The 21,286-nt window shown below is 37.9% G+C and overlaps 1 long non-coding RNA gene across 4 annotated transcripts in view; it reads right to left on the bottom strand.

Moving 5' to 3' along the window:
* Positions 1–21,286, bottom strand: part of LOC149079111 (uncharacterized) — a 53,810-nt gene that overhangs the window by 25,160 nt on the left and 7,364 nt on the right. For 2 of the 4 annotated variants that reach the window (XR_016193657.1, XR_016193656.1), the window contains exons 2-3: positions 20,821–20,898; positions 16,054–18,836 (exon numbers count right to left, since the gene is read on the bottom strand). This is a non-coding gene — a long non-coding RNA (uncharacterized LOC149079111). Of the gene's footprint in view, positions 1–16,053; positions 18,837–20,820; positions 20,899–21,286 lie in introns of those variants that run through there. The other 2 variants (XR_016193661.1, XR_016193659.1) reach the window with 1 other exon arrangement.

Genomic DNA, 21,286 nt, shown 5'->3' with positions numbered 1-21,286 from the left:
CCCTAATGGTGGGCTTGGCATAACTTCTAACATGCCAAGTCCTGTTGACACTGACAATATGAAAGTACCTGCATCAACTTCGTCAGGTAAAATTTATTAGACTCTTTTCCATGAGAAGATGGAGGTAAGTGGAGCTGAGAAAAAATCCGACGAACACAACGTATTCGTTCCCAACATGTCCAACGAGCGAAAAGTCATTCAAGCGGCCGCACTAGGCTGCTCGGTGTTCCAAGTGATGTTAAGCTCTTCGCAGAATATTCGATCTTCGAGGCTTCATGCTCTTCAGAAAGAATTCACCATTTTCATCAGGAAAAGCAAAGATATTCTCCCAATCTCAACAGCAAAGTCTACGTTGGAGGCGCTAATGATAAATCAGTTGGCTCACGTTTCTACAAAATTCCTATTGTAGAACTGTTCAACTAGATTCCTCGTTAGAAACACAGTGTCAGATATTTCTGTTAGTGAATTGGCAGAGTAAATTCAAGGTAATAATATGATCCCACTTGAACTCCAACGTTTCATCAAGAAGGGAGTTCCGATTTTCACAGTGTTTGTGACCAAGCTGGGAACACACTTGCCTGCGGACATAAAACTTTGATTCCTTCGCCAGAAGATGTCTCTATTCGTTGACAGACCACGGCAATGTAAATTATGCATCAAATTCACACACATTGCAAAATATTGCCCGGAAAGGGTTCAATTTTGTGACAACTGTGGAGAGCGGCACCATGTATCAATTTTTACAGCTATATCAATTGCGAAGGCTTTCATTCAGCACTTGATAAACCATGTGCCTATTACAATAAGGAGTGCAAAGTTCTACAGATCAAAGCAAAGCGACACGTCTCTGTGGCCCGACATTCTCTTAACACAGAATTATTTGCCACAATTACATCAAAAATTGCACCACCTGAAAATGCCCAGGTCACTTCCACTGTTCAGAGTGAACTTTATGCTTTTAAGGAAGCAATAGTAAATGAAATCAAAGCATTCTTACAATCTTTTACTTCGTCACCAGTAAAAATGACTTTGGAGCCTAGCGGCAAAAGAAAGATCACCGATTCGAGCAAAAATGACCAAGCTGTTCTCAACCCTCCTCAAAATCAAAGGTCCTCTTCCTGTCCTTCGCCTACGGGAAAGAAAAAGTAAAAAAAAAAGACATTCTAGTTTATTTTAGGAGGTAAGTTCTCTCCTGGCTCTATATTTCACAGAACTTCCACAAATTGCTTTTCATTCAACAATTCAATTAATAGACTTAATAATAGCCCATTTGGTCTACCTATCACTCAGTGGAATGCCAGGGACATAAAATACAAATATTCTTCTGCGGAACAATGTTTGCTTGAACATTCTGACATCTCTTTCTCATTCAAGAATCCCATATGGATCCAAATAAAAACATTTACCTTCATGGTTCCCATATTTATCGCCAAGATAACTCGTCGAACAAAAGGAGGTCTTCTTACTGCTATCAAGAAACACATTTCTTCAAAACTGGAATTCCAATTTTGCAACAAGGAATTTGAAGCTCTCATCATTTCAGTTTATTTCAATGACAAAATTATATATACAGTAAAACCTCGATAAGTCGTCACCTCAAGTTATCGAAAAATTATGACGGCTTAAGCGGAGTGACGACTTGAGAGGAGTTCCGTGAGTTTTAATGTGCAATGTTATGAAAATCGTATAAATTTAAAGTAATATGACATTTATTAAAGTGAATCAAAATAACAATATCAATGAAATTTATAGATTTATGACTAACAGAGCAACTGTTTGAATAAGTAGCTTTTATTCATAACATAACTCTCTATTGCACATTAATTTTACATATACATCAAATTTAAAATTTTAGTATTTTAATTCTTCATCAGTAGTTAAGGATACAACTACAAAGTAATCTCGAACCCTTTTGACTTGGTGGATGATGGAGGGGCCCTGGGCAGGGAAAAGTAAACAGAAGACCTCAACTTGGGAAAGAATGTCTGATTTTTTTCAACAAAGCTTATTTTATTTAAATTCCAAGCCCTAAATTAGTAGAGTCCATGCTTTCTATGATTGTTTATTGCCCGCGCGCGCGCTTTGCACTTTGACTTTAACTTGATTAATTTGATTCTTTGATTTACGTAATTTTTGATTTCCTTTATGTAATCTTTGACATATCAATAAATTTTGGTTTTGCCGGAGATGCCCTTTTCCCCCCACCCCCACCCCGGGGGGGACGAAGTGCTTACGTTGCTTCTTGCGACAAAGCTTGGGTGTCTCGCGTTTTGTCCAGTTTCTCCAATGGAGCCCAGGTAGAAATGAGATCTAGCTTGAACAGTCCCCCAACGTTCCAAAAACTTATAAGGCTAACTATTAACTATTAACTTCCCAGCGTAACTTTCGTTACTTAAACTGTTCCGTTTGGGTATATAGGATTTTATGGTGACTTTTTTAAGCATATGGCGAGGCTGTTAACAAGCTCTTTTTTTAATGGGAACCTTAAAAATAGTCAGTTCCACTTTGTCAAATTTTTTCATAGTGACGACTTGACCGAAATTAGCGACGAGTAAACGAGGGTTTAATAACATTGTGGTCTATGAGAGCTGGAAGGGTCTGAAGAAAAATGACGACTTAACCGGAGTGACGACTTATCAGGGTGACGACTTAACGAGGTTTTACTGTATATTGTAAATTGTTAGAGACCACCTTCGGCTTCCTTCTCCAACTCCTCAATATCATAAAAGGAAAAAATGGGAGGTTATTATATTCTGGCAGGTAACAGCCCATCTCATATCTACAAGATTTAGAGAAAATGAAATATATTGGTTACCACACCCATGATTCAGCACATGCAGTCATTCACTTTCAAGGTGGAACGCTCATTGACCCTCTGGATCAAACTAATGCATTCATGTCCAGATTCCAACACCCGCAACTCCAATCTACATGTCCTCAAGTCTTCAGCTCCTCTAGAGAATTTAACCTTAATTTGGAATAGAAGTTTACCTTCAAGGAACTTCAATCAGCAATCAAAAAGGGTAAAGACTCTGGTCCTGGACCAGACGATATAGCCAACAAAGCCATTCGACAACTACCTCCAGACATCTTACAATACCTCCTCCAAAGACTCAACTCTCTCTGGATTTCATCTTCTGTTCCTGAATCTTTTAAAGAAGGAAAAGTTATTTTCATCCTAAAAAAATAAAACCTTCAACTGAAATTACTTCATATAGACCCATTACAATGATTAATACTTTTAGAAAACTGTTTCAACGAATCTTTTTTTCTCGTCTGCAATGAATCTCTCTACAATACAACTTATTTCCATATAATATCTATGGATTTCATCCTAAAACTGGAACTAAAAGCTGTCTAAGTGATATTGTTGCCAATATTTATACAAGTTTCTCGAAAGGCCACCAGGGCTATCTGATTGGTTGGACATACAGGGTGCATATGATAATGTTCCTCATGATATTCTGATTCGTAAACTTTGTAACATTAGTTTTGGTACTTTATTTTGTAAGTGGCTCCACTCATATCTCTCTAATAGAAATCACCGTATTCATTGGATGGCCAGTATGTCACCCAGGTTTCATATAAGTAAAGGTCTTTTACAGGGTTCTACCCTTTCGCCATTACTTTTTTCGGTTTTTACACTGGACCTGATTCCGATAATTCCAAAAATTTTAAAACTTTTTGTGTATGCAGATGACTTGATTTTATATGCTACCTCTCCTGAGGGATACCAAGCAGAGTTTTTTCTTCAGAAATCTATCAGTATCCTTAATTCTTGGGCAGAAACAAATGGTCTTCAATTTTCACCTAGCAAATCTCAATTCTGTATTTTTTCCCGAAAAAAAAAACCAAATTACCATCTCCCGTTTGAAATTCATAACTCTTTGATTCCTTACCACCCTTTCATCAAAATCCTGGGAATCTATTTCGACAAAACTCTTACTGGAAGAAATAAATACTTCATCTCGAATCTACAGGAGCATTCTCAAATAATATCTGCCACTCTGTTGCACGGGTCAGCCAGAGCCATTCCCTACATACTGTTAAAACCTATTTTTTATCCCTTATTTCAAATATCTTGGGATATGGTGTAATTCTTTGGCAAACTGTTCAAAACCTTGAGAGGGCCTCTATCTTTGTAAGTGCTGCATAGTCGCGCTGAGCAGCTGAAGAAACTCCACTCTTCCTTTCCCTTCTGTTTGTTTCCTTTTTAATTTTGCTCATAATTTCCGAGAGCAGTCTAAAATGACTATATATTTTTTTACTTTTAATGTAGAAAATCTTTACCAGCCACAGGAAAAGGGCCTTGCTGTAGTCAAAAACCCTGCTAAAGGGGTCATTAAAGAATTACGTCAGCATCAGGGAGGGGGGTTCGGATTTGCTGACTTTTAATGCCGTGGGGGAGGGGGGTTTGAAGGTTGCTTACGTCATCAACCACCCTTTTTGAAGATATGAAACATTCTAAGCTGCTGACGAAATTTTTCTGACAAGGGGGGGGGGGGAGATCAGTGTTTTACTGACTTTTGCTGACAAGGCGGAGGGGAGGAGAGAGGTCAAAAATGGCTAAAAATCTGCTTACGTAATACTTGAATGGTCCCAAAACAAAGACATCGATTGATTGATTGAAGCTGAATAATATTTTATCTTTGCCAATTTTAGCTCCTGAGAAACATCCAAATACCAAATACAGGTGAATGTTAAATACATTTTCTACCATCTTTGTTATTATTTATTCAACATATACATGTTGGACACACGTCACAAGTGGAGTTCCTCAAGGAAGTGTCCTTAGCCCCATACTTTTTTCACTTTTTATCGATAAACTCGATCATGGTATCGATGGGATTACTAGCAAATTCGCAGATGATGTGATGTTAATGGGGGTAATCGGGAATCAAAGCGATAGGGAGTCGCAGTCTGGGAGTCCAGACCAGTCTAAATAGGATTGCAGCATGGGCAAATGAATGGAGCATGACGTTTATCGTTGATAAGTGCATGGTCGCTCATTTTGGTTCGAACAACACATGGTTCTCTTACGAGTTGAATGGTGTCACTATCCCGGATACAACTAGGGTCACCGATTTGGGAATTCTCATTGACGAGCGGCTTAGGTTTTCTGAACATTGTTCAGCGGTGGTCAAAAAAGCGAATGGAATGCTTGGTCTCATTTTCAAAAAGGTCTCTTCGCGTTCTCTTAAAGTCATTCTTCCGCTTTTTCGAGGCGTACTTCGTCCTGGACTGGAGTATGCTAAGGTTTTGGTGACCGTACCTACAGAGGGGCATAGACTTGGTTGAAGGGGTGCAGAGAAGAGCTACGCGTGTCCTTATTGGCACAAAGGGCTTGAGTTATGAAGAGAGACTTCATTTTTTGAATATGTTTACATTGGATGAACGCAGGTGTCGAGGAGATATGATCGAAGTGTTCAAAATGTTCAATGGGATGGATAGGATGGACCATGAACTTTTAGTACACCGCCAATCGACTGCTTTTACAAGGGGACACCATTTTCGATTGGTGACAATGTTAGGTTATGTTGTCGCAGGGAATTTTTCTCTAATAGGGTTGTTAATAAATGGAATAGCTTACCCCCGGAGATAATAAATTGTAACACAATTGACACATTTAAAAAGAAATACGAGAAACATGTTGGGGTAAATCGAGAAGCTATCCATTCTTAGAATAAGACAACCATAAGTATTCTTTATGGGCGTTGTATAATATTTTATCATGTGTATATATTGTTTATAATTTTTGTTAATTGCATTTTTAATTGGGTTGCTATATATTTTTTGGAAATATATGACATCCATATTTTTATGGGCATCTTTTCCTCAGCCACCTCGTTGGGCATTTTGCCTGTTGTGGCGTTGTATTTGTATATTTGTCTCTATAAAGTAAATCAAATCGTATATGCTACCACGTGCTAAACTGTTCGTATTTCTGGCATGGAAATTGCATGATTTAACTATTCAGTAGAGTATAAAAATTAATTAACTTTGCGATGACGATTACTTTTATTTGTCGTTTGTATTACCGGATATTTTTCTGTGAAGTGTGCTAAAATGCAATTCAGTCTTTTGAACCAATTTCTACTTTTATTTATTTATTTTGCGTTCTGCTCCAATTACTCGAAAACTCGTTTTTTATAAGTACTAAAGTAACTAATAAGTGTTATTCAAATCATCTGGAAAAGCGTTGATACACATGTATAGTACAAATTTTTGTCTATGATGAGTAGAATGTAAATAAAATACACATACGCTCATGATGCAAATAACTTAAATAAAATTATGGATATGGTTTGTATAATGCAAATAGAATTTTACAAGATTAGTGGGTTTATGGATTTAAAGTGTAACGATATATTAACGAAAGTAATCGTTTTCTTTGAACAAGAATTTTTATTAGCATTGTATATCATTTTATTATTATTATTGTTATTACATATTTCAATAAGTAATCAATTTTTCTTTCAATTCAATTCCAGCAAGTTTTTTTTTCTTTTTATAGATACATTGCAGTGCACAAGCGAGGTATGGGGCAAGTTGCCGATCAATTACCATTTAAAAGATCATACCGCAAAGATTTGTTTGCCAAACGAGAAGCCTCCGAGGTCACAATAAAGTAAGAAATTTTCCTTCGAATTTAATATTGGATAATTTTTCCCTCTGTTTATCCATGTACAGTCAATCCCGCTTATAGCGTTTTCCTGCTTAATACGACTTGTTTTCGTGATCTCAACTCTGAGTAATTCTTATTAAGATTTCCCATTCAAAGCGTTTTCCCACTTACAACATTTTTCCATGTCGGTTTTTTGGAAAACGTTATAAGCGGGATACACTGTTATTATATTACAATGCTGAAACGTCTCCCACTAGACATTTATAAGAGTCAGACTGAAGGAGCATTCAGAATTACACAATAGCATAAATACGCTTTATTAAAACATTAGTACAATAGTTACGGAGAAACACAACCGACCGCCATGGCTGCCAGAACTCTAATCCACAGCAATGGAACGGCGCGCGCTTATCGAAGCTCGCGCTCTGCGCTGTTGCCAAATCATCCATAAATATAACATTTATATATATAACACCTATCCTTCTAAAAAAAAAAAAGTCTGCACTAAAATGTACAAGTTCAGTTACGCAACCCACTACACACCTAGTCTTTCAGGTGGTCGCCTGCGACGTTGTGATCGCCTAAGATGAGGAGGTGATGAATCAACAGCTTGAGGATCACTTGCCTTCGTCGGTTCATTTCTGGTGGACTCTTCTTCATCTGATCGGGCCCCTCTGATTTATTGGGCTGCTGGAATACCTCGGAACCAGCTGAACGCGAAGGTGACACCGAAATCCGTTGATGCAATTGGTCCCGATGCCAAACCACGTGACCCGAAGGAGTACTCACTTCCGACATGACCCTACCCCTTGAAGCGGAGACCGTTCCTGGCATCCACCTTGGGCCACTTGCGTAGTTTCTGCACCATACCTTATCCTCAGGTGCAAACTTGGGTTTGAGATCTGGATCCGTCGCCAGATGTTGACCGGGTTTCAACTAGTTGAGGAGACAGGTGTACTTCGATAGTGAAATAGAAATCTGTCAAGCCTTTCTTGGAAGGAGGGGGGGGGGGTGCCGCCCTTAATTTTCCTCAACGCATTCTTCATGGAGCACACCGCTCTTTCAGCCAACCCATTTGACTGCGGGTGATACGGCGCAGCTCGGACATGGATGACACCGTTCCTACGAAGGAAATCCGAGAACTCCTGACTAGTGAACGATGTTGCGTTATCACTGACGATTGTCCTGGGCAATCCGAATCTAGCAAAGAGGGATCGTAATGCAGCGACCGTAGTAGCTGACGATGTCGAAGACACCGGAATTGCTTTCAACCACTTAGTGGCAGGCAGCATCCACTACTAACAAAACGATGTGGTTATCAAACGGGCCTGCATGGTCGATATGAATTCTGCTCCAAGGCTCCGTTGTGGAATTCCATGGTGCCAAGTTTGATGGAGCAACGGAAGCTTCGACTTGACAATCGATGCACGAACGTACCAAGGCCTCAATGTCCTTATCAATATTCGGCCACCACACAGACTGTCTATCCAAGGATTTGAGAGCACCCATTCTTTGGTGACCCGCATGAAGCTCCGACAGCACGTACTTCTTGTACTTTGGTGGCACATATATTCTATTCGCAAACTACTAAATTTTTAATTGTCAAGTTAGAAATGTTATCATAGCCAGAAGCTTTTTTTCTTACTGAGCTTGGTGATAATATCGGTGACTCCTGTGATGTCCGTGAATTCTATATGATCATTGCATATGCGAGAATGATGAAAAATATATTGGGTTTCTCTGCGTCTCATTTCAATTTGAATAGAAAGAGGCTGAATATGATTCGGCGAGAATTGTATAGAATAGGCCTCTGCAAAAGTTTCAGCAATTTCACTTTCAGTGTAAACAAGTCCATGAGAGCCCTGTAATTTATTTATTTTTTTGCAACCACCAGGCTTACAGAAGTTCCAGGCCTTCCAAACATTTCCATTCTCCGTAGTTGCATTTTCTAGGAACTCGGAAAATCTGTGATAAATGAAGTATTGAACTTCCTGTTTGATTCCCTTATTTAATCTATTTTAAGTGATTTTATCAGTTCTTCTTCTATATCTTTGCCATTGTGTACGTATAAAACTTTTGTGTCTAATTTTTTGTAAAATTGCTTTAGATAATCCATATTTATGTTCAGTACAAGGAGAGACAGTAGTGGACTGGTGTAGGGCATTCTGAATTGTTTCAGTTAATGTATTAACATTTTCATCAATAGCATCTTTGCTAATTAATATGTCACCAAGAGGGTTATAATTTTCTAACGTTTCTTGGAATTTGGACCAGTTTGTTCTTCTAAAAAATTTTAGTTTGTGAGAAATGGGAAAATCAATTTGAAAGAAAACTGGATTATGGGGGGGGGGGGGGAATTCAGAATATTTTTTGTGTAAGTGCTTATATTATACATGAAATTTTTGGACAGTCCAAAATCAATAACATCAGGCTTGAGTCTTGAGCAGGCACGAATATGTGTAGGAATAATAGTGGAATGAATATCAATAAATTTGTCCAAACAAAATTTGCGTAAGATCCGTCCATTTCTATTGCTACCTCGACTGTGAAGTATACTATTTTTGCTATTCCAATCCCCACTTATGAATGTGGGTATATTAGTACTAAATATATGCTCTTGTAGGGAAATATATATCCTATTTCTAGGGGGCTTATAGATAGCACAGAAGTTCATAGGGGTTCTATTGATGAATGCACTGATGGAGCAAGCTTCCATTTGTGATGAGTTTGGGAGAGTGTTTATTTGATAAGGGATATCAGATTTGATATATACTGCTGTTCCTCCTCCTCCTCTATTGTGAATTCTGTCTTTCCTAATTTCTTGATAACCGTGTAATTTTATTTTTTGGCTAGCCAAGTTTCAGATACGAGTAAAGTGTCTACCTGGTGAAAGTATAATTCTTCTTTTAATTCTTGTAAATTGTGTTTAAGACCGTTGGCGTTCCAGGCCATAACACACAACGGTCTTAGTGAGGTACTATGTAAACTAATTGTTAGGTTGAGATAATATATGAATCAAAGCTTGGAGTATACTTTCAGTTTTTACTTTGATAATACCAGCTGCATCCAGAATAGCACAGAAGGCTTCACTGAGATGATTAACATCACTTGTTTTCTTTGGTGAGGATGTGTTAACACTTTCAGAGAAGGACATGGGAGAGAGGGGTGCAGAGTTAGGTGGTTGTTCTTTATGAGTTTGTGTATCATTCGCTGTAGGCTTATTCAATTGCAATTCTGACACAGACCCATCAGAGATTAAGTCGTTAATTTCTGATACAGAAGTGATATTTATTCGTTCAGTAAGAACCATGAACTGATGCATAACTATTTTGAAGGTTGACCTGGCATGCAGTTCAATTAAGTCCATTTTAACATCCTGTATTGATGAAATACAAGATTTATTCATCGCAAAAGGATGAATACCAGGTTTAATAGTTGTATCCAACAATCTCTGTTTTTCAATATCTGCCTTGACAACTTCCAACTCTTCAAGGCGTGCTGGGAAATTTGTTATTTACAGTCCAATTTGTTGGTGTTGAGGGATTGATTGAAATGGGATTTTGACCAATGATGAAATTGTTAGAAAGATTGTTAGAAAGTGGTGGAAAATTTATTAATAATGGCCCTTGAAATTCAGGAGGAACTTTAGAGAGAAATAACTTTCTCCTACATTATTTTGGTTTGAAACAGGTCTAGCTTTACACCCTGAGTATGTAGAAGTATGGGGGGCCACCACAATGACAACATCTACTTTTGGCTGGATTGTCTTTGTCATTGCAATTTCGAGTTTCGTGTGATTTGGAACAAAATGCACATATCGGGGCGTTTTCGCATCTGTAGGAACTATGCCCATAGGCTTGACATGAATGATCTGCATTGAATTGAGCTCTGTAGACCCCTATATCTCTCAATTTCTATTTGTATTTCAGAAATGTTTGTGATATTTGCACAAGTTTTTTCAGCAATCGGTACTTCCACTAAATATAATGGAAGCATTCTCCCTGTGTGGTAGTTTTCCATATTGCAAATTTTAATGGGATTGAATTTTTGTTTCACCAGTTCAGCATGAATGACTTGTATGTAAGTGTTGGCTGGTAGGCCACGTATTACGAATTTTAAGGTACGTTCACACTTTGCGACAAAATTTCTGTAGCCCACAGGCGGCAAAACTATGAGTCCGCCTCTGACCGTAGCTCATCGATTACTCACCCCCCCCCCCCCCCCGCCGTGAAAGATCGCACTGTAATGCAGGGTTTTCCAATCGATGTGACGTGAGAGCGTGAGCGGACAATTTAATCGCCAACAAATTCACTGCCAGAAAATTCATCGCCATCAATTCACCAACAAACAATTCATCGACGAAGTGATATAATGACTAAGTGAGTGATTGATCATGTGAGTCAGAGTTAGTGAATGAGTAAGCAGATGAGCGAACATGAGTGTATGAGCAAGTATTCTCATTATTTGCCAGTTCGCAAATTAGTTATCTTATTTATATATTTTTTGCGCAAATTATTTTTCTCAATTATGTACGTATTTTCTGACGGTCTGCAAATTATTTCTCTTTATTTTTGCCGGGTCGGCAAATTATTAATTCTTTTTATCCATTTTCTTTTGTTGGTCCTCAATTAATTTCTCTCATTTATGAATTACCTGTCCGCAAATTATTTCTCTTACTTATATATGTTTGTGCAGGTAAGCAAATTATTTCTCTTATTTATGTATTTTTTGCACGTGTCCGCAATTTTTTTTTCTCATTTGTGTATTTTTTGCATGTCCGCAACTCTTATTTTTCCCTTTTCCAACGGTCCGCAATTTTATAATATTGAAGAACATTGGTGCAAAACTGTAGATGGTGCAACAGGTGTCAAAGATATTTGCACAAGCCTTTTTATTTTTCCAGATCCAGGAATGAGCAGCTATGCATTTTTTACATGCTTTTTTTTACATCTAGTTGCTAAGCAGCATGGTATTGAGTCTGAAAATGTCGCCTGTAGCTAGATTAGGCCGGTCGTCCACTGGAAGCTGCTGCCACGAACGAAAACAAGTCGTGCGTATGCACAAACACCGCCACAGCAGTTTTGCGCACACGAGACTTGCGTTTCGTTTCCAGTAGCTTCCAGTGGACGAGCGGCCTTAGATGCATGTTGCCAGAGCTGCAGAGGATGCTCATGTTAAGATTTGATTGTTTTGTGTGAAAGCTAATAGTAAGGGGCCATTCAAGTATTACGTAAGCAGATTTTTATCCATTTTTGACCCCCCCCCTTGTCAGCAAAAGTCAGCAAAACACTGACCCCCCCCCCTCCCCCCTTGTCAGCAGCTTAGAATATTTCATATTTTCAAAAAGGGTGGTTGATGACGTAAGCAACCTTCAAACCCCCCCCCCCCGTCATCAAAAGTCAGCAAATCCGAAACCCCCTTTCCCCCCCCCCCTCCGATGCTGACGTAATACTTGAATGACCCCTAATAGGCACTCTTTGTGCCGCATTTGACACATTATGGTATATATGATGATATATGGTATATACCGATATATACCGTATATCTGTGAATATTTTGCACTTACATAAAATTTTTTTTTTTTTGCTATCAGGAGAGACAGGGCAAACAACTTTCTAATTTTAAGTTGGGAGACTGTATAAAAATTAAAATGTTTTATTTTGTTACACACTGCATTTTCACTCTCAAAACTGGTACAGGGTAATTTTTGAACGCCTGTTGAGCATTTTTAAAACTGGAATCATATCTCTACGTCGAACGGTTGAGGAGATAAAGGCCGTGCTAGCACTTACAGGACACCCTGTATACATCAAACAGCTTCATTGTAGCGTCTCACAATGGTTGAATAACAAAAAATGCAAGACTTTACCTCACAGTAAAGGAAACTCTCCTTCTTCAGAGTACAGTGAAAAAAAAAAAATTAAACGGTTGAACATTTTGTAACCAATTATGATAAAACGCTGTCCCGTTTTACCAACACTCTTTTACCATACGTCTCGTTCAATCAAACGATGTATGGTCACCGTACTTGCAAACGGAACTTTTTTAGTATATAGGTATCCTTCGGTTATTGTCAACAGAAACCCCCAAGTCCTGAAGTGATTCATTAAGAGGCGTGGGCTGTAAAAACTACACGCTATATTCCCTATTTACCTCGAGTAAAATATCATTCACCATTATTTACATCAGTATATTTTTGGTCATTTATCACTGAATATTTTAATTTGTATAGACATTTTCTTCAAGATATAGTCATGTATTTAAAATTAATTCTTGCCTTTCTTTTTCCTCTTTTTTTTCCGGAAAAAGTTTGCATTTCCAGCAACCGTATGTTTGTTCTCGGAAGATCCTTTTGCTGTTTTTGAAGGAAAAACTTATTCTTATCTTATTCATTCGGACACTTGAAATCTTCGCGTTCAATGCATCTTTTGCCACGCCTAAACGCAACAAAAATTGACACTGTCGCCCGAGACAAGTTCCCATTTTGGTGCCCCTCCTCGTAATTTTAAATAAACTAAAAGCAAACTTTGTTTTATTTTGCATTACACTTCACACACAATTCGAAATATAGATGGCAGCACTAACTTCACACAACTCTAGATATACACACACAGATGCTAGGTACATTATGTATCAGTTAAATATAGAACACACGGACTTTTGGCACAAATCACTAACCTCTGAAAGGGGTAAAACGTTAGTAAATTACCCAATAATGGTAGACCGGAGTTGTGCTCGGTTTGAAAGAAAAAAGACGTATGGTACCACTATAATGTATTTGGTTAAACGAGTTGAAAGTGCCAGCACAAAACCGGTTTTACTAACAACATTGCAATTAAGCTTGAGAAACAATCAACGAGATTGCAAATACTAGAGAGAGATCTGACAAGCCATTGTTCAAATATTGCTCCATCTGGTAATTTTTCCCGAATTTTTAAAAACCTTTGCAAATATTTCTTTAAAAAAACTAAAAAATAGCAGTTTTTATATAAACATGTGCAACTTTGCCTCATAAAATTCAGTGCGATTTTAAAACGTACTAAAGAGTGTTATTGTGCATATGTTAGGCGTGGTTTTCATTTGAATTCGGTGGGAGAATTTTAATTAGAATAGTAATTTGGTGAATTTTTTTTAGACTTGAGATGCAATACTTGAACACTTTACGATCAAGGACGTAATATTGCTACCAAACGCCAGTGGAATAAATTCAAACAAATCTACCTGTTTCCTTTCCCCCCTCTCTCCTCATCACCACAAAACTTTGTTGCAACCCTATACAAAACTATGTTCTTTCCATCTCCGTCATGAGGAAGTAAAAAAGGACAATCTATTTCACCTTCTATATTCTAAACAGTAAGGTGAAATAGGTTGACGATATACATGTACATAGGTGAGGGTGAAAAGAGAAATATAATTCATACCTGTACTAATAGCTGCAGATAAGACAGCGTATATACTGTGTGTTGATTTCATGTTTTTTATTTTTCTTACTTTTCTACTTCTTTTCACCCGCTTAATTTTTCTAACATGCCATTACGTTAGAACAAGGTTATCATAACTTGTATCGTATTTATCACCGATTCGTCAAGCAGACATCATCCGAATTTTTCTCGTCAATCGCTTGTGAGCGAAGCGGTTAAAAAGATGAAATGTAATGGAAAAATTATAAAACCATATTCTTACATTCTAAAGTCATAGTGCCATGTTTTTAGGTCATAAATGCTTGCATACATTCAAGATTTTCAAGTCATAAAAATATAGAAACCCTAATAATCATATAACATTCATCGCATCATCATTAAAATGATGCATCTTCAGCATCTTGCTTATCATATGGTAACTTCATCATTATTTATTCATATTTTCACATATCATTATTTGACATCAATTATCATCAGTATAATGATCATTTACTGTGGCGGTGGCTAGTAACTCCCGGAGTAAAGATGTACTTTTAGTCACATTCTTTTCTAAAATTTTGCCATCTTAGAGATGGTAGGAGTTGACTCTTAAACCCATCATCCCTATTCTCTTATACCAACCATGACGTCAATGCACTACTACAAAGCTCTTCAACCTTTCACACATGGCGGGCCAACTTGGAACTTCCCCCGAAACCCGCGAGTCACAAACTCATATAATTTAGTGAAATACAAATACAACGCCACAATAGGCAAATTGCCCAACGAGGTGGCTGACTTAAGAACATCATGGATCCCCGAGCCATTTTTTGGAGGCCCTACCTACTACTGCTACACCACCACCCCCCCCCCCCCCGCGGAACCTCCAACGAATCGGTACATGCGGGAATGTGCGTGTACGTGTAGTGAAGCCTGACGTGAAGTTTTTTGTTTCTCTGTAATGCTAGTTATGTGTAGTGCTGCCATCTGCCACCATTTTTTCAAACTATGAGGGAAGTGTTAGTATTACATTCAAATCTTAGTTTAAATCTTAATAGAAGGGACAATAATAACTGAAGACTTCCATTTATTCTCGAATTATTTTATTAATTATCAATTTTGATTAGTTCTAAACACATTTTTTTCACTAATTCTTAAATTTTTTTTTGATTAATTACTGATTAAGTTAATTAATTCTGGGATTAAATCTCTTTAAATGATTCTTAAATTATTTATATTGGTAGATCTGAAATTAATTATCTTCTTAAAAAAAAATCTTGAAATCATTTTTTTCAATAATTATGCAAAATAATTCTTTGTTTAAGAAATTATTTCCATCAGAAATTACGAAATTATTTCTTTCATTGATTTATGAGTTATTTCTTTCATCAATTCTGAAATTATTTGTTTCAAAAATTACTTCTCTCAGTAATTTCTGAATTTTCATTGATTATGGAATTATTTCTTTCATTTATTCTATAATTATTTCGTTCATTAAAATTCCGAAATTATATCTTTCATTAAAAGTTCTAAATTATTTCTTTCATTAAAATTTTAAAATTTCGAAATTATTTCTTTCATATATTCTAGAATTAATCGTTTTTCTATGTTTATATATATATAGGGCCTATATATACTGTATATAACCATTTTCGAAAAATAATCGGCAGGCCACGACAAAAAGCTCCGAGGACCAAATGGGGCCCGCGGGTCATGCGACCACTACATTCAATTGGCAGAACGATGATGGAGGGGATATGAGCTGTTATAGTCTCATCTACGCAGTGCCGTCTTTAGGAATGGGCCCGGGGGCCCTCACAAAAATGAGATCTGGTTGAAATTTTGGAAAATTTGTTTGGTAGGGCCCATGATACTCTTAAGACGGCCCTGCATCTACGCACCCCGATAAAGTGACGGTTCAGGGGTTCTTGAGTCTCTAATTCGGGGATTAACAAAATTTTCACGCTGTTGTCCTAGGTAGAATTATTTGTTCATAAATTCAAAAATTATCAACTCCAACAACAGTAATGTTATAAATGCGTTTATTCGCATATGTATTTCTACATTTGATCAGTGCAGTAAACATAATGGTCATGACTAGGGTGATCATACAGTCCGTAGCTTATGGGACGCCAATTTCCCATATTTTCGGCCATTCCGACTGTATTAACGCAATGTCCCGTTTTCTTTTTTTGGCGCAACGAAGCTTTTTAGAAATTGTAATCTTTACTGAAATCATGGCTGAACATGATTTTTATACTTATAAATAATATTACAATTCTTTTTTACTACATATACAGTCGAACTGCGATTTCACGCCATCGCCGACTTCGCAGAACACTGACACTATAATGAGTTTCGCGTTGTATCTGTTACGATAAATGTGATAAATCCAGTTGTTATGCATAATTGCGGAACATTTTGGTAAGACTAATATACTTCCCTGAATTTATCACTTTTATCGGTCATTATGCATAATACCCAAGCATCGCGTCGCTGGTAAACATGATAAATCGTACTACCATGATAATTCATACATGGATTATATCATTATATCGGGATACGATCGTGAGACATGTTATCATTATATCCGGGTCCAATTATATTCATACTAGACTCATTTGGAATTTTTTTCAATATTTATTAAATTCACCAATTACACTACTGTATGTATTATGAATAATCACAGATAAAGGAGATGGCGCCCCAGTGGCATGACGTGGTGGCGAGATGCTCGTCTACCGCCGTGAAGGTTACTATCAGGTTCAAACCTGTGTAAGGATATACAGTAGATCCCGCTTAATACCACTAATTTTTGTGCTCTCAACTATAAGTCTAATTCTCATAAATATTTCTCGTTTAAAGCGTTTTCCCGCTTACAACGTTTTTTCGAAAAAAGTCATAAGTGGGATTCACTGTATGTAAGATATTTTCCCTAACGAGCTTGAGGCGACCACCGATGTGGACAGCGTTTTCATTCCCAACCCATCTCATTAATGGCAGTAAATTGCAATACAGAGAGTTATGGCCAGAGTTGGTGTTTGGTGAAGTGTATAAAAGAAATAAACTTCAAGTATTTATCAAATTTACCAACGACGCTTGTGTGGGGTAAGGGGTATTATACATTCACCGGTAAAAGATCAGTTTATCAAGACGATTGGTAAATATACATAATAACCGATTTATCACATTTACATATCATTTATCACGTAACATATCGATTGACTGTTGAGCCTGCATAATCCCTGTGTAGTTTTGTTCATTGAAAGTTTCTGCTACATCAGGAACGCAACAACGCAGATAGACTGCACAGTAGGCCTAGATATTCAGTTATTTTCCGTGAAATACATTTTAAATCACTGCACTGCGCTCTGATGTAATCCTTCATTTCTCGATATCGCCAATATACCAGCAGTTTTAGAGATAACTAGTAATGTTGTCGCTATTTGGCGAAAGTTGGTAATATCCCGTGCGCGAGGGCATTTAGTTTCCCGTATCTTTCTCGATGGTGATGCATGATCAGCCTAGTCATGACATGACTCAAATTAATTATAAGATTAGTCTGTTTAGATGTTGGGGGGGGGGGGGGTGACAAATTTTATAATTGGTACTGTTGAATTATACAAATACAAATACAACGCCACAACAGGCAAATTGCCCAACGAGGTGGCTGACTTAAGAACATCATGGATCCCCGAGCCCCTACCTACTACTGCTACACTGCTACACAACACATGCACCCCCCCCCCCCCGCGGAACCCCCCAACGAATCGGTACATGCGGGAATGTGCGTGTAGTGCAACCTGACGTAAAGTTTGTTTCTGTGTAATGCTTGTTATGTGTAATGCTGTCATCAGCCCCCAGTTTTACTAACTATGAGTGAAGAGTTATGGTTGAATGATTTACCGTTGTAGGACTGTTGCTCTCTGTGGCGAGACTTTTTAACGGGGAGATCGGCTCGCATTTGCGCCTTGAAGTTGGGAACCACAGAAAACCAACTTCAGCCGACCACCACTGTGGGGTTCGAAGTGGGTAACTGTGGGGTTAAGCAGGGCTAATTTATAATTGGTAGTCGAGAGAATCGAATATTAGGTTTATCGTTCACTGGTAGCTACTACAAGCGATAGCAAGTTTCGAGTATGTGTAGACCAACTGTAACACTGTAGTGCGTTTTTATTCGTATAGATGGCGCACCCTCCTCACTCTCCTGGTGATTGCAAACAATAAAGTCAGTTGGAATTGTACCACCGATTTGTATATAAACACGTGTCTTCCTTCTCGTTATATTTCTTCCGTATATATTAAATCGTTAAGTTTCAGATTGTGTTTTATCTCGTCACTACAAGCATTGGATCACTGGTGACCTCTAGGACTCATCTGATTTTGGATATTAAAGTTAATTTCTTCTTCTGTTTATTGCTTATACAAAAAAAGGCACGACTGTAAAGATGTCCATAGAAATGTAACTGAAAAATTCATGTACAGTATTTTAAGCCGGAGTTCCCGCAGATTTTCTCAATAGTTTCCGTGCTTTGTATGGATTCATATTAATCCGGTCATATTCGAGCAACCCGCTGCGCACAGACCAGTGATCACCGCGTACGTCTTCCCGGAGAATCCTGCCATGCCTATGCTCTGGAACACAGCGAAGGCACTTCCAGAAGCGACCGCACTGCCCCAGAAAAAGCTCTGAGCCCAAGCTGCAACCGTACCAGCGACTGGCCCGACTCCGCTGAAGCCTAATGATGCGACTCCTAATGTAGCTCCTCCCATGGCCAGTGCAGTGCATAGTGCTGTACATGCGGCCGTGGCTGCAATAAGAAAAATATAGTAATCTTAATACAGGGGTCCCATGAATTAGTAAATAGTTTAAAAATTCACAAAAATTGAAAGAAGTGGGAAATTTCAATTGGTTGGCGAGAAAATTATTCTCACGAAGGGATAAGGGTTCTTTTGATAAAGAAAACAAAAGTTCAGTTTTTGCCAATAGAGGGCGCCGAGGCAGTTGTTATCGAACCTGAACCTATCTTCAAATTCTGTGTCCAAAACGTTCATAAAGCTTCAATTCGTGGCTGAGGTATTTTTTTTTATCAATTTTGTGATTGGAAACTTCGCCTTCGACAATATTTTGGCTGCAATTAGCAATTTTACTAGAATTTCGCATTCTTTGGCGATGATTGATGATGTCCCATATGGTTCTCGATTCACCGTATTTTTATGAAGCAAATATGGTTTTTTCGTGTTGTGAACATGAATACTTTTCTTCCGGCACACTTTTCGTGGGCTCGATCAGCACCTCCTAGAGATAGAAAGGTCTCCGCACTTAGCTTGTGACGTCAGTAAGTAGTCCATTTTCCCTCAGAATATTCAGGGGGAAAAAATCCCTGCTCGGGCGATCATCGTTGGGAGGAAAAGAAATGATCAGGCTCAGAATTGGCGATTTCTATGCCCCACATCCAATCAATATGCAGTATTTGTGAGCCAATCAGGAAGATTCTACGCCAAAATAAGAATAAACGAAATAGGATGCTGTGTTTCAAAATGTGGCAAACTTGCTAGGTAGTCTGAATGACGTTTGTGGCAAACAGTGCAGAGGCCTTCTATCTGCAGGAAGTGCTGGCTCGATGGAATCCCAAGCGAGAGGGAGACTGCGCAGTTGTACCCTTTAATGTACAGGGTGATTCAAAAGTTCCATTTTTTGCTGATACAGGGTGATGAGGTAGGAGTGATTGGGCCTGAACCGTTCTTCAACTTTTGTGCCCGAAACGTCCGCCACGCTTTGATTCGAGGTTAAGGTAGAACAACTATATTAAATTTCTATAAAAAAATTTATAAGAAATCCAAAGGCTGACCATATTTGTTCGTGAGAAATACGGGAAATTGGTTTTCGAAATACAGGGCACTGTTAATTATCGCCAAAAACGATGCCAATGTGAGGAAAGTTGCCAAATCATGCGAAAGTCATAGAAAGGTCACCAATCGCGGGAAATGAATCTCCACTTGAAATTGCAGTGAATTAAAATACATGACAAATATGCGAGATGAATATTCTAATTTTTTGTCGTAGTTTTAATATATTTTCTGAGTTGGGAAGATAATTTTATTCGTTCATTTGATTTATAAAATGAAGAATAAAAAGCGAAGTTGCCTTCGTTGAAAATACGTGAAAAACCAGGACATTTCTGCAAACAAAAAGTCGGGACAGCCAGAGAAACAGAAAAAAACAGGGACTGTCTCGGGAAATTCGGGACGTATGGTTACTTCACCACGATCTCAACATCACAGCGAAAGTTACCGCCAGGTGGAGTGACCATACGTCCCGTATTTCCCGAACAGTTACGGCTTTTTCTGTGTTTCTGACTGTTGCGACTTTTTTTGCGATAATGTCCCGGTTTTTCACGTTTTTTCACCAATGCCAACTTTTTTTTATACAAATACAACGCCACAACAGGCATAATGCCCAACGAGGTGACTGATCGTTGGGCAGCTACTACACATTTTATTCTCAAACCAACTATTAAAATTATCTTTCCCAACTCAGAAATTACATTACAATAATCACGACTACAAATAAGAATATATTCATTTCACATGTTTGTGCCATATTTTTTTTTAAATTCACAATTATTTGCAGTAGCGCAACATTTCCCGTGATTGGCAACCCTTCAGTGATTTTAGCATAAGTTGGCAACTTTGCTCACTTTTGACATAATTTTTGGCGATAATTGGCGATGTCCCGTATTCCGAAGTCCAATAATAGGAGCCCTGGAGATATATATATATATATATACGAACCTGCCATTTTGATTATGTCCGAAATTAGGTCTCAGCACGATCTAATGATAATTATGGTCTGATGAATTCTGGTAAAAACTAAAATACAGAAATAAACAAAATGTAATCATTTACAAATAAATACAAATGCAAAATCTCAAACAACAACAGACAAGTCCGAAATATCGCCCATACAATGTGCAGTAGGGATGCACAACTTTTTCAGTCCGCGGGCCAGATATGCGGTGTTTTTGCAGCTCATAGACCAGAAACGTGTATGTATAGGGGGTAACCATATGGCCCGTCTTTTACGGGACATTTCCTTGCCATTTTTTTTATATAACGTCCCATTCTTTTCCTTATTTTCAACGAGGCTTAGTTAAGTTTTTGAAATGAAGAATTATGTTGAAATAATGTATAATGAAGTTATCTTCATTTACGTTTATTATAATAATGATTATACACTGAAGAGCCAAAAAAACTGGTA

Source organism: Pholcus phalangioides, unplaced genomic scaffold (assembly GCF_987345545.1).
Source record: "Pholcus phalangioides strain wild (caught in Gottingen) unplaced genomic scaffold, Ppha-v1.0 ptg000012l_1, whole genome shotgun sequence".
NCBI lineage: Eukaryota > Metazoa > Arthropoda > Arachnida > Araneae > Pholcidae > Pholcus > Pholcus phalangioides.
This window is presented reverse-complemented; position numbering and strand designations above follow the sequence as displayed.